The sequence below is a fragment of the Aythya ferina genome (assembly GCF_964211825.1).
Source record: "Aythya ferina genome assembly, chromosome: 9".
NCBI classification, from domain to species: domain Eukaryota; kingdom Metazoa; phylum Chordata; class Aves; order Anseriformes; family Anatidae; genus Aythya; species Aythya ferina.
The window spans coordinates 6490930-6503473 of NC_140305.1; the positions used below are offsets into that span (position 1 = coordinate 6490930).

At 41.1% G+C, this 12544-nt stretch overlaps 1 protein-coding gene across 1 annotated transcript in view; it reads left to right on the forward strand.

Moving 5' to 3' along the window:
• CUL3 (cullin 3) overlaps positions 1-12544 on the forward strand; it is a 53513-nt gene that overhangs the window by 754 nt on the left and 40215 nt on the right. The gene's annotated exons all lie outside the window — the stretch shown is intronic.

Sequence of the window (12544 nt, forward strand, 5' to 3'; positions counted from 1 at the left end):
GTGTGTGCATAGGTGCGTATGGTAAAAGGGAGATACTTAGTTGAGTCACTGGCTTGTAAGGTTTAGCGTAACTTTTTGATGTTGTGTCTGATCCCAGTAGGCAGTGGTACGCAGCTACTGTGCCTGTGTAAGGAAACTGGACGTACCTGTTTGGCCTAGCTCGCTGGCAAGGAATATATCAATAAATTTGCTTCATCAGAGATCTCGCTGATGAAATTAGGGAATTCTCTACGTTTTCAACAGCTCGTTCAGCTGCAGCAGCCCAATTTGCTCCTTTCCTCGTACTCTTCCCTCTGCTTTTAATCATTGACAGTAGTGCTTAGTGGTAAAAGTCAAAATAAAAAAGCAAACTATGAAACGTGAATTTTAGCTGATGAAAGGTTGAAAGGGTAAAGGATGAAATGTCAATAATTTTTTAGGAAATTTTATGTCATAGAAATAAAGAATTACTTCAGTGTGGCCAGGGCACTACTGACAAGTAGTAGGAAAACTGCATAGAAAAAAAAATAACAAAAACAATGTGTATGTTTTATATCAAACTATAGCCCCCCAAAATAGCATTCTTCTAATTTGATAAACAGATTCATTTATCTCAACTGTGAATATGTAGCAATGGTTCAGCCAACAAAGGGCAACTTAGCAATGGAATAAACTTGAGTTTATGTTTTATTTGTGTCACCATTTGTGTAAATGAGCACGTGAGATGAGGTTGGTGGTGAAGAATGATCGTACAGAGCTCTGCTCTTACAGAAATTCAAGCTCTGTCATCATTTTTTTCTTCCAAAACTGTTCTTGCTAGCATTGTTTTTCCTTTTTTTCAGCTGTTTAAAACAAGTCTAGGTTAAAGCCCTAAAACTGAAACAAAAACCCTCCCCCAAATTATCTTCTCCCTAAAGTAATTCAATGAGTATGTATAGGCATCGAGGCCTGCAGATCTCAAATGCTGGATGACATCTGTTGACAGCAGTTTTTCAGGTGTTTCCTTCAAGAGAGATCTTCTAAGGCATTCTGCTGCCAATCCTGTTGATGAAGCGTTTATGGAGAAGAAGCATGCGCTTGGCTGAGAGCTGGAGGGCTTTATCTTTCCGAATTGCAGAAGGCTACAGTTCATGTAAAAATCGTAACAGAGATCTTGCAGAGACCCGAGTGTTTGTGTATCTTTGGTCCTGCAAAGAGTGCCAGCGACTGCAGTGGGATTATTCGTGTCAATGAGGTTACATCTGTGTGCAGGATAGGATCTATATTTAGAACGTGTACTATCTGTACTTCAGTTACTGATCTTCGCTCTTTTATCTCAAATTTGGTGCTTCTGCTCGCTTCTGAATCAAGTGCTTTCAGAGGTGACTTTGTGGGTTGCTTCAAACTGTTCAATTTGCTTCGTATTGATCATCTCCCCACAGTAGGTCTACCTGTTCTAGCTGGATTCTCGCTCGGAGGTAGCTACTGGCAATTGTATGAAAGTACAAGTAGCCAGATCGGACAGGTCAGGTTCCTGGAGCCCAGCAATATTACGGCAACTCCATCCGCACACGTTGCATCCCTTTTACATGGCAGAGTTTGTGAAATGTCACGGACTTGTCAGCGATCTAAGTTAATATAGTTTGCAAGATTTTTTGTATTATTTGAAGTGCAGTAGTGTTTTTGCTAAAAGGGAGTATGTGTATGTGCAAAAAATACAGACTTAATACAAAACATGTATTCGTGGCCCCCCCGTTGTGGAGACGTGTTAGGGGTTGTCTTCCATGCCCTCCCTAGCTTAAAGTACTTTCAGGTCTCAGGTCATCACCCGCTAGCGCTGGCTAAAGGAATACTTCGAGCTCTCAAAACAATCTTGCAGCAAATCTAATTTTGACATGACTGACTTGACCTGTGAAAAGTGGTACCAAAGACTGACAGTTGTGCACTTGAAGCTCTTGGAGAGATGTGTACAACCGTGATCTAGAGTGTCTGATAAGATAAATTAGGTTTACTGCAAGTTTTGTTGTTAGTTAGTGAAAATAATAGCCTTAAATGGGTTTTGATGGAAGAGTTTTACTTCTTTTTTTTTTTTTTTAAAGGGCACATACTTGTTTATCCTTACAAGAATAAACAGTGTTTTGGAGGTATTTGGGAATTAGTTTTCAAATTTTATTACAGTAACGTTGAGCTAGAATGAATGAACTTTATTTTCTTTTTAACTCTTGTAAATCGATGTGTTCATGGTCACCATAAAACTGGTGGGATAGATCTTTCTGAAAACCAGCGCGAGCTGATGTAGGTTATTGGGTTTGATCTTCATAATGTGTTTTTTTCCTCAGTACTTTTAATCATTTTCACTTCCTGCAGAGCTATTTTCACTCTCTAGAGCAAGGCTGCAGCATAGTATTTTGCCAGTTCTCAGAACTATCTATTCTGGTGAATCACTATTATATGGTTACATTATGAATTCTGGAAAGCATTTAGACAGATCCTACGCATGCATTTGAGATAGAATGAGTCTTTCAAGTGTGTATATATAAGCTTCACTGATTCATTTTATTTGAAATACTTGTGCCCAAGAAAATTCTCGTTTCATCCAGTCTTATGCAAAAAGGCCACTTTCAACCCAGTTTATCAATTGATGTTGCTTCTGACTTTTCAGAACTCCTTTTGAGGAAGAAGTCAGTGGCTTCAACTCTTACATAAGAAGTACTAAGGCTCACATCTTCATGGGCGCTGCTCCTTTCCCTTCAGATCTAACAGCCACTTGTTCAAGGCTTTGTATAGGCAAAAGGTCCCCGGCCCCCCCTCAGGGAGTGCTGACTTCTGTGGTTTGTTTTGAATCTTGGAGAATTTATGATGCAAGCCGATATGAGGTCTGTTAAATTTATGCTGCCAACCTGCGACGTGTAGGTCTATCAATTCAAGAAGTTGATGTGAATTTTTTATCTTGCTTGACCATCTTATAGCAGATAGAGCCTAGAAAAAACATGTTGAGCTGCAGTTAAATCCCTATACGTTCAGATTATGCAAGCAATATTTGTATTTCTGCTTTGGCTTTGCCTTTAGAACATATCTGCTGTATTGCTGAGTGTGAATGGGCAGACATGGAGGATAGGATAGGGACAGAATTGGGGGATGGTTTACTGCAGGCTTTTTCAGCTCTGATTAAAATAATGTAAATCCACTGAGGGCTGCAGTTCACAGCGGACTGCCCAGTTAACTTGATGTTTTTCTGTGTCTGGCTTTGTGAATCTCACTCGCTTTATGTTCTCGAATAAGTATTTGCAAGAGCATCTTGGCTCTTAACCCATATAGCGCATACAGCAGTAATAAGTTAATGTTTGCAACCAAAATGTTAGTAGGTTTAAAACTTAGAAATAAAGCAGACCAGAAGATTAAAACACTGTTTCTTATTCAAACGAAACAGGTATTGTTTTGCTCTAAACTACAATTACAGAATATTTGCTGTTTATTGGACATTTAACCTTATGAAAGCCTTCTAGTTTCCACAGATTTATTTTTTGGAATTAAATGCTATGCGTTACTTGTAGTATTTTGAGGAGATGCTAACACTAATTCCAAGGTAGCCTTTGAGTTGTTGTGGGTTCTTGGTTTTATTTTATCTAACACACTGTAAGTATTCTCTTTTAGTTGTGGTCTAACCTAATCTCGGTAGAAATTCTTAGTTCTGTAGATATTTGGGGTTCAGTCTCAAGTTTTCTTGTTTTTCTCTTGGTAGCTTCTGAACTTTCCTTGTTAGGTCTTAAGTTCTGAGCAGTCAGTCCACATGGTCTGAGGTTTGAATCAGTGTCCCTGAGTGGACACTGGAAAAACTACTGCTGTTCTTGCATCTTGCCTGCATTTGAAATTGACATGAAAAAATCAAGCAAAGTGTAAACCAGGATGCACTGGCATTTTGTTAAGATTTTACACTGGCTCATTCAATCAGATTTTTTTTCCGCAGAAAATTATTATTGTTTTAATTTTTGAAAATGCATCTTTTTTTGTCTGTTCCACACGGGTGCGTGCATGGCCTAACAGCACACCATTTCTCAGAGTTTCAAATGTGTGTTCTCAAGTCTTTTGGCTTTGATCTGTAGGACTGGTAGTCCTAGTGCAGGAGCTTTTACATCTTCATCACTGTGACTGATCTATGGTGTCTGAATCTCTCTGTACATGGTGAAAGCATTTTGAGATAGATTGGGACAGATTTCCTTAAGGTAATTCAGATGAGTTCATTCACAAAACACAGTAATTCTGTGATGCTCCAGCACAGGTTCTTGGCCGTGTGCTTCCAATGGCTGGATGTTGTCTTGGGTTTCTAGTAGCTGTATACGCAGAAACCCAACTCTTGAGAAGCAGGGAGCTTCTGTTTCTCATTCTAAATCACTTTTTGTGAGGAAACAAGGAATAGACAAGGAATAGGAAAGCATTAGAATATAAAACTGTAGCATGCCCGAGCATATTTTTTGTTACATGATTATTTTATTTTTCTGAAATTCAGTTAAAGCAAGCAGACTCTATTAAATCACTAATAATTCTTTTGTAGAAGTGCAAAGTCTGGAGTATCAGCAGAAGTAACCACCGTTAGGTGATTTAACAAAACAATTCCAGTACGGACACTCTTAACATACAGACTTTAGGCAAGGAAAAAAGCCTGCATTTAATACTTGAGTACAGCAAGGAGGACAAAATTGTAATAAATATTTACGTTTGGATGGTGCTTGCTAAGGGGTTGACTGGATTCTTACATCAGTTATGCGGAAAATTAGTGTCTAAAGGGCTGAAACCATCTTGTTTTACATTAAATAAGACCTAATTGTATGTAAAATGCACAGAGATAACTATAAACAAATAAAGCAAGTTGTGGATGAAGTCTGTCTGTGGAAATGCCAATTTTTGTTTTAATATTAATAAGTTATGATTTGTCTGCATTTATATTTTTAAATTACAAATATGGTATAAAGTTGCACTGTAGCTTATCTCAGAAAAAACGTAATATCCATTCCTTATACTACATGTAGTATGAGTGTGGGCTGTGTGCGTTTAATTCTTGTATTTTGTTTATGAAGAATCTCTACTGAAATTAAGGCTTGTCCTATTTTTACACTACCTTTATTTTTAAAGTATTGGCAGTGTCTGAGTGGACCTGTTTTTTTCCCATTGCTGTATACGTGGGTATATTTCCATGGGTAGTTCTGGATTTGTTTTTTTTTTTTGCACCTCTTTCAGTGTTAGTTTCGCTCTTCTAGGCACTGCTGATTTCAGTCGTGGTGTATACACTAAATAGTGCCCCAAAAGAAGAAAAATCCAAACCTGAACAAAACCCACAAGGAAAGTTTTCGTGTGTATTTATACACGTGATTATGTGTGTATTTATAAGTGATTTGTTAAATGTATCTTCTTCCTTTCCCTCCCTCAAGTAAACTGAAATAAAAATATTCCATTGTTGTCCTCTGTCTACCATAAGATGTTATTTTATCTCGTATAAAAGTTTTGGATTATTAATGCAGTAATCATTGGGAATAGAAGTTGTCAGCAAGGTCCCCAAACCCTTAAAGTCCACCCCTCCCTTCTTCCCCAAGGAGATTATTTTGTTTCCTGCTTAGAAATGGCTTTAGGGAAGGCGGCTGCAATCTCTATACGTCGCAGTGTGTTTCACAGCTTTCCTCTTTAAGCCGTGGTGATTTTTGTATGATTGTAAAATACTGAACTACTTGTAGGTGAGTTGAAGGGGGAGAAAAAAACCCAAGAGGCCAGCTCTTCGCTGGAGCTGGGTGAGCTCGGAGCGGGCTGTTTGTGGCGCAGAAGCTATGGGAAATGGCGCCCTGAGGAGGGGGAGGCCCAGTGCTCCCACAGCTGCGGGCCTCGTCTGCTCCTGGCACCTTCAGGTGGAGTTGGGCACACGGCATAACGCCTTTACAGCACGGCAGAGATATTTGTCACATTATACAAGCTGTTGGTGTAACCGGGAGCGGTGCGGGTGTGAGGGCGGGCAGCCCCGGGCCGTTAGGGCGGTTGGAAGGCAGCGCCCGGGCCCAACAGGGAGACGGAGGGAGTCAGGGACCTAAACCCTGCCGATGTTTTGGAGCTCCAGCACTTGTTGTTGGTGGGTTACGGGCAGTTTCCTTTCAGCTCTAAGGTCTGCGGTACGTTGGAGGTCGTTGCGGTGGAAGAGGAATGAGGCAGCTGCCCTCGCCTGCAGCGTGAGGGCCGTCAGCAAGTAAGCTGCTCTGTGGAGATTTGCAGCCGGCCTCGCTTCGTGGCGGTCAGCTCACGCTCACGTAGACCTCAGGGTTTCAAAAGTATGTCCTGGGCTGCTCTTATTGCGAGTTTATTGCGGAGTGAAATGTTAAATGACTTGAATGACTAAATGATTTCATTCACTTCTGGGCCTTGCTCGTAAACGGCGGAAGGCCCAGTAAGTTTGCAAAGCCTTGTGCCTCTGCTTCACTGTCATTTCACCTTCTTCAGGAGCCTGTGTGACAGCTATGGACGGAGCTGAGCTCTTGCTGTGCAGAGCTGGCTTTGTCTCCCAGGTACTCTCTAAATATCTGGCATTCTGCGCGCAGAGGTGGAGGGTTTGCTCCCTTGAATCCACCTCTTCGTTCCATTTCTGCTGTCCTAAATAAGTTCAAATATCTTAACACCAACTTGACATAGGTTGGAAACCTTAAACCTGTTGTATTTCTTTCAGCAACATGTTTTCTTCTGTTACACAAACCTTTCATAATTTTTCCATAACTTTAAGGAAACTTGTCTTAGGATCATTGCTTCTAAAGTGAGTCAAGAGGACTCTGAACTTCTCAGTAGTCTTCAGAATACTGATACCCATTTCTGTATCCTTTTGGGCAGGAGATATGAAAACAGCTTTGGTGTCAAATTTTTGTATTTATTACTTTGTTTCAGTCAGAATAGACTGGGGAGGGGGGTGAGGAGGGGTGATAAGCAGCCCTGACCTGCTGTATTTTTTGTACAATCAGTATGAAATCAGAGTCGGAAATAGGATTACTGAAATAAACCAAAAAGTTATTTCCTGTCTGAAAATTCTTTTGTTACCTTGCAAAGTTAAACATGAAAGATCAGACTTTTTGTAGTGTAAACTCAGATCTAGGCTTTGGCTAATACTTCCCAAATTAGCAAGAGAAGTTTCAGAAGTATAGGCAGTTCTTCCTCACTGTTGTTTAGGTTCAAGTGTTCTTAGGAAATAAGTAGTTTCGTTATAGGTATTTCATAATTCTCCATTTTCAGACGACATAGTAATGAGCAGCATGGAAATGTCACAATGTTTTTAAAAGGACCATGTTTAATAATATGGGCAATGTTCCTCTTTTGGCTGTATAAGCACTTCCATTCTATAGCAATGACAACTATCTTTTGAACTGGAACTTGCTATTTTTAGTTTCTTACCAATTCAGTTTTTCTAGATGCTTGAACAAAAACAGTTACTTACTGTTTTTTAATACAACTTTTTCTAAGCAAGTTTCATATTTCAGTGGCAGGTGGGCAGAAGTTTGCACCTGAATTAAATAACATGCTGCTCTCCTCTTTGCTAAAGCATTTAATTTTAGGATCAAGTCCCTGGTATAATTAGTAGTAGTATCTTTGAAATATTGAAGAGGAATTGATCCCTGCCCCTCGTGCATCCATCCTTGCTGGAGGATAAGATCCTTCAGACAGTGCTGACTAAAGTAGATGCGCGTTTCAAGGTAATTGGGTCACGTCGAAAACAAATGGTAAGACAGATGAGTGTGTAGAAGGCAAGATGAAGGAAGCTTTATGTAAGCAATCATAGATACAGTATTTACTAACTTTACTGATCAATTTCATTTGCTAGCCAAGTGAGGCTGGTCAGCTGTCTGTTCTTGTTGTTGACCCTTACAGATGAGTAACATTCTGCCTTTATCTGTGTTAATGAGCGACTCTTTGAAGGTGTGTTTCTTAATTTGAGCATCATAAGCTGCAAATTGAAATCTTAAGTCGGTTTCAAGAGAGTATAGTGTAGTTTGGGCTATCCTGATGGACCTGCAGGGGAGAAAAAAGCTAGAGGAGTCTTACCCATGGACTTAAACTTGCTGCACAAGAGTCTGTCTCTAATGGAAAAAATGAAAGGATCAGTGAATCAGTCTTGGTGGTGTCAGAAATGGGTGAATACACAACATGAGACTTGTTCTGAATGAAACAGATGCTTCTGCTATTTATAGCGATCTAAAGGTAATGCTTTAATCTTGAGCAATCTTTCGAGAGCTGCCCAAATATTTAGTCTTTCACACTTGTGGCATACGCTGGGAAGCAGTTTGGGGGAAGGTTGCCCTTAGCCTTTCTGTACACGATACGCTCTCATAGTCACGTGTTAGCAGGCACAAATTCTGTGGGGGGTTAGTGCAGGGAAAGCGTGCAAAGGTCTGTAAATGGAAAGGTGTCAGTGCTCACAGAAGCAGTGCTGAATTTGTTTCAGTTTATATTTAGAGCTGTCTGCTTCTCCAGATTATCTTGATTGTTTTTGCATTTTTTTAAAGCAGCGAATCAAAAGGTTTCAGGTTACGTTTTGCCTTGTGTTTATTCAGTAACCGGTGGCTGCTCAGATTTACATAGTCCATAGGCACAGTTCACATGAAACAGGTGCCTGGGAGGAGTTTTCTCATTCTTCCCCTTTCCTCCAGGACACCGTTCTGTAGGTCTGCGAGATTAAAGTTGGAGGGGCATTTGGAGAAACTGAAAGAAGTTGTTAATATATATAAAAAAAATAATAGTAATAATTGAGGTATGTTGGCAGGTCAGGTTTAGTCTCATTTTTCTGAATCTGTTCCTAAAATATGGAAGAAAAACCAGTCTCTGATCTGTCTTTAAATATGTTGGGTTTCCTAACCCTGTTGAAAGCGTTGCTGTAGCATGACATTGTCTGTTTGTTCAGGACTTGTTTTCAACTTTTCACAGAGACTGTCAGATGGCTGCTGTGTGGTGAAGCTCCTGTGTCAGGCCTGCTAATAATACAGTCAAATATTACTTTTTGCGGGGAAAAGCAAATCCTTTTTTTTTTTTTTCTTGGGACTTTGGCCTAATTAGAAAAGGAAGTTCTTGAAGACTTACAATTTGCTGTAGAATTTATCAAAACCAAGCAACTAAACCCAGCCCCTTCCTTTTCAAGCCCCCACCCCAAAACAGCACTTGTGTCGTGATGAGCCCAGCAGTGCTTGCAGACAATGCCTTGGAGGTAGCCCAACCCTATCAATCGCCGGGCGGGAGGTGCAGCTCCATCTTTTGAGAAACAATCGCTTTTTAATCTACTTATCTCTTCCGCTCCGTGCTGGCAGAGCGGCTTTTCATTGCTGCAGAACTCATTTCAGTGAACGGGAGGAGGACGGGGGCTTTGCCTACTGTACTGCAGCTCTTGGGTCTTCTAATTGACAGAGGATTTCATTTTTTTGTCTCAGTTGTGCATTATGCATACTTCTGAGCAAAGTCTGGTAGAGCTGGGAAGGACAGGTGGATATTGCAATTCCTACATTTGCACTGCCTCCGTGTTTTCATGGAGTCCTGCCTGGTTCTCACAGGCTGGAGCCCTTTGGTGTGGCTGGGTGTCAGGCGAGAGCAGATTTTCCTCAGTTGTTACGGGGTTACTCCACTCATCTCCTGAGCCAGGAGTGGATTGTGGTGCAGTCCACAAGTCTTCCTTGTGGGATGAATCTGGAGAAGCCTGGTGTAAAGGTCGCCCTCCATAACAAGTGCAAGGCTGGAATGCCAAGGGGTGAGTGAAGAATAGGACTCAGATGTTAAACATGGTATCAATACTGAGTGCTGGAAATGGGAACTGGCCATAAGCAAACTCCAAGTACAGCTTCCCTCCCACCAGCCCACAAGCAAATGCCCTCTGAAGGAGTGTAATAGCGCAGTAGGCGTTTCCTGACACTCTTGGGAGACATGGATGCTGTTGGATGATCATCCCCAACTGCTGTTATAGGTGACTCAGGAGCAAAAGGCTAATTATTTGGGCCACTTTTGGTGGCTCGCTGTGATGACTGCCCTGTGACTCTTTGAGCAAATGGCCAAAGTGGGCTCACGACCCCGATTAGGGCCCAGTAGGTCAGGATGCTCCCTCCTTCTTTCTATCATTTCTCTTAGCTTCCATTTCTGTTTTTCTGCGTGTCTCGACCTGTTCAGGTATCACATTATTAAGGACTTTTGTGCCTGGTGACATTGTTCACCTGAGATCAGATATTTCTGTTTCAGAGTGTGGGTAATGGAGTTGTTGAATTCTTGACATACTGATGTTTTCTGGACATGAAGTGTAGCCAATGTGTCCTCTTCCAGGTATGCTGGTCACTACACAGAGATGAAGGTTTCGAAAGCCAAAGGAGGATGAATATTCTCATCCATCTGTCACGAACGGGAGTACCTTCTTATCTGTTCTGTAGCTGAAGAAGATAGGGAACGAATATGCCATGTTCAGGGGAGTCTTGGAGCAAACTCTAGGCGGCATATCCCTGTCATCATAAATTCTTGCCTTTTTAATTAATATTAGAAGGGCTTATAAAAATTGAAGTAGTGATTAAGTTTGGAGGCAGGGAATGTGCTGCTCTTGCCGCTTGCTGGTTAACCTCAGCCGAGCTTCATCCAGAATGAAGGTGTCAGGCAGAGGATGCTAAACGCTTGTGTGACAGACTACTTAGTGCCATCTTGAACTGACAACATCGTTTTCAGTGTCCCTCACCTCATGGACTGTGGGTCAAGGCCCCAGTGATGGCAGCAGTCAGCCCTGCTCATTTTGTCTGCTGACAGCTGGCAAGTAAGGGAGTCAAACAGGCTGCAATTACCAGGTGCAAATGTTTACTAACAGAGCTGCTAACTAGCTTTAATTGCCGGTATCCACTCACTTCCTTCAAGGTAGGCCAGGTAAACACTCCACTCACATTCTGTAATTTCAATCTGTGCTTGCTCTGGGGTGTTAGACCTAAAGGATGTCACAGGAAGGACTGAGGCAGGTGTTGGTTGAGTTTCTGAAAATTTGATCACTGCAAAGCAACGCTTCTTCCTTTCTGAATGGATCCGGTTCACTTGGTAGCGTGTAGAATTGTGGCAAACGCTCTGCTGGAAACTGCAGTAGAAAAATTGAGTAGCGATTTTTGCAACTTTTAAAAAGGAAAAATCTGATGCAGGTCTTTTTACAGACTTCTAAAACTTCTGAGAATTTAGCAGTGGCCTGTTTGGCATGAGATATTTGTGAGAGCTTCGTGGAATCAGTGATTGCTGATTCAGGCTTGGAGGTTTTGATAGGATAGACAAACTATTGTTACAGGCAGCACACACATCTGATTCTGCATTGTGGCAGTCCTGTGAAATAAAGGACCTTTTGAGTCCTTTGCAGACCTTTTTTTTTTCTGTGAAATGACTACAATATCAGTATACATGAAAGTGCAGTCTGATTTCCTCAAGATGTTCTTGTGCTTTGCTCTGAGTTCAGATGGTTGTGCTCAGGCTGTGTCTTTGAATCACTAGCGCTAGAGCTGCAGTTTGTGGAAGTTTTCCAACTAGTGGCTTGTTACAAACAGACATCTCTCCTGCCAATGATGGACTTGATCTCTTGCCCATTCCCCAAGAAAGGTAATGTTCAGATAAATGGGACTACATTAATACATTTCCTCTCTTTGGACGTTAGCTTCTAACTATCTTTTTATGAAACTGGGTGTAAGCACTATTGAAATTACTGGGATTTTGCTTCCAATGCTTTTTTTTTTGAACTTGCCTTTTTTCCGAAAAGCACCAGCAGAAACAGAAATCCAGCTTTTGCTAAAATCTGCTAGAATAGAAGGCACGAGTGTGACAACTGGATTGCAGCCATGCAGTTCACTTTTCTGATACATGGCTGTCAGAAGAAATCTGGGAGTGAGCTTGCAGGAACATTTGGGTTCTGATACTGCGTTCAGGTTGGTGGAAGAGGATCACACAAAGGCTTTGCTGTTGGTTGGGATCCGGAGAGTTGTGTAAATCTGTACTGGGTGATCTCTACAGGGTGATTGGGATTATAATTCTCTAATAGTTTTTGGAGATGTTTTGGTACAAAACTCTGAGAGGTGAAAAAGTGGTGTAGTGGCATCATGAACTAATTTTATTTATTGCTTGTTTTTTTTTGCTTTTTTTTTAATCTGTGTACAAGTCTAACTTAAGGATGGAGTATGAAAAAAGGTGAACCTCAAGCTTGTAGTCAAAGAGTAGATGTAGTCACTGCAGTTCTTACACAACTTTGAAGGTGATCCAGTGGCAGTTCAAAGCTAAAACACTTTCACCAGTGGGGAGGAAATAACTTTTTTTTTTTTTTTTGGAAGACCAGGGCTCTTCTAACCAAGAATGTAGAGCTTCAGCAAACCTGTTTCCCCCAGAACATCACAGATAGTAGTCTAAATAGTAGCAGAATAGAAAGGTACACTGAGCAGCAGAGTACTTTATGTTTGATCTTAGATGGTGATAAGTGTATGCTATCATTTAAAATATACCTGTATATTTATCACATGGAGAAGTAAACTCCTTGAAATTACCTTTTACGAATCTTTCTTGTGCTTCCCAAGCAGACTGGTGTGTGGTTTAA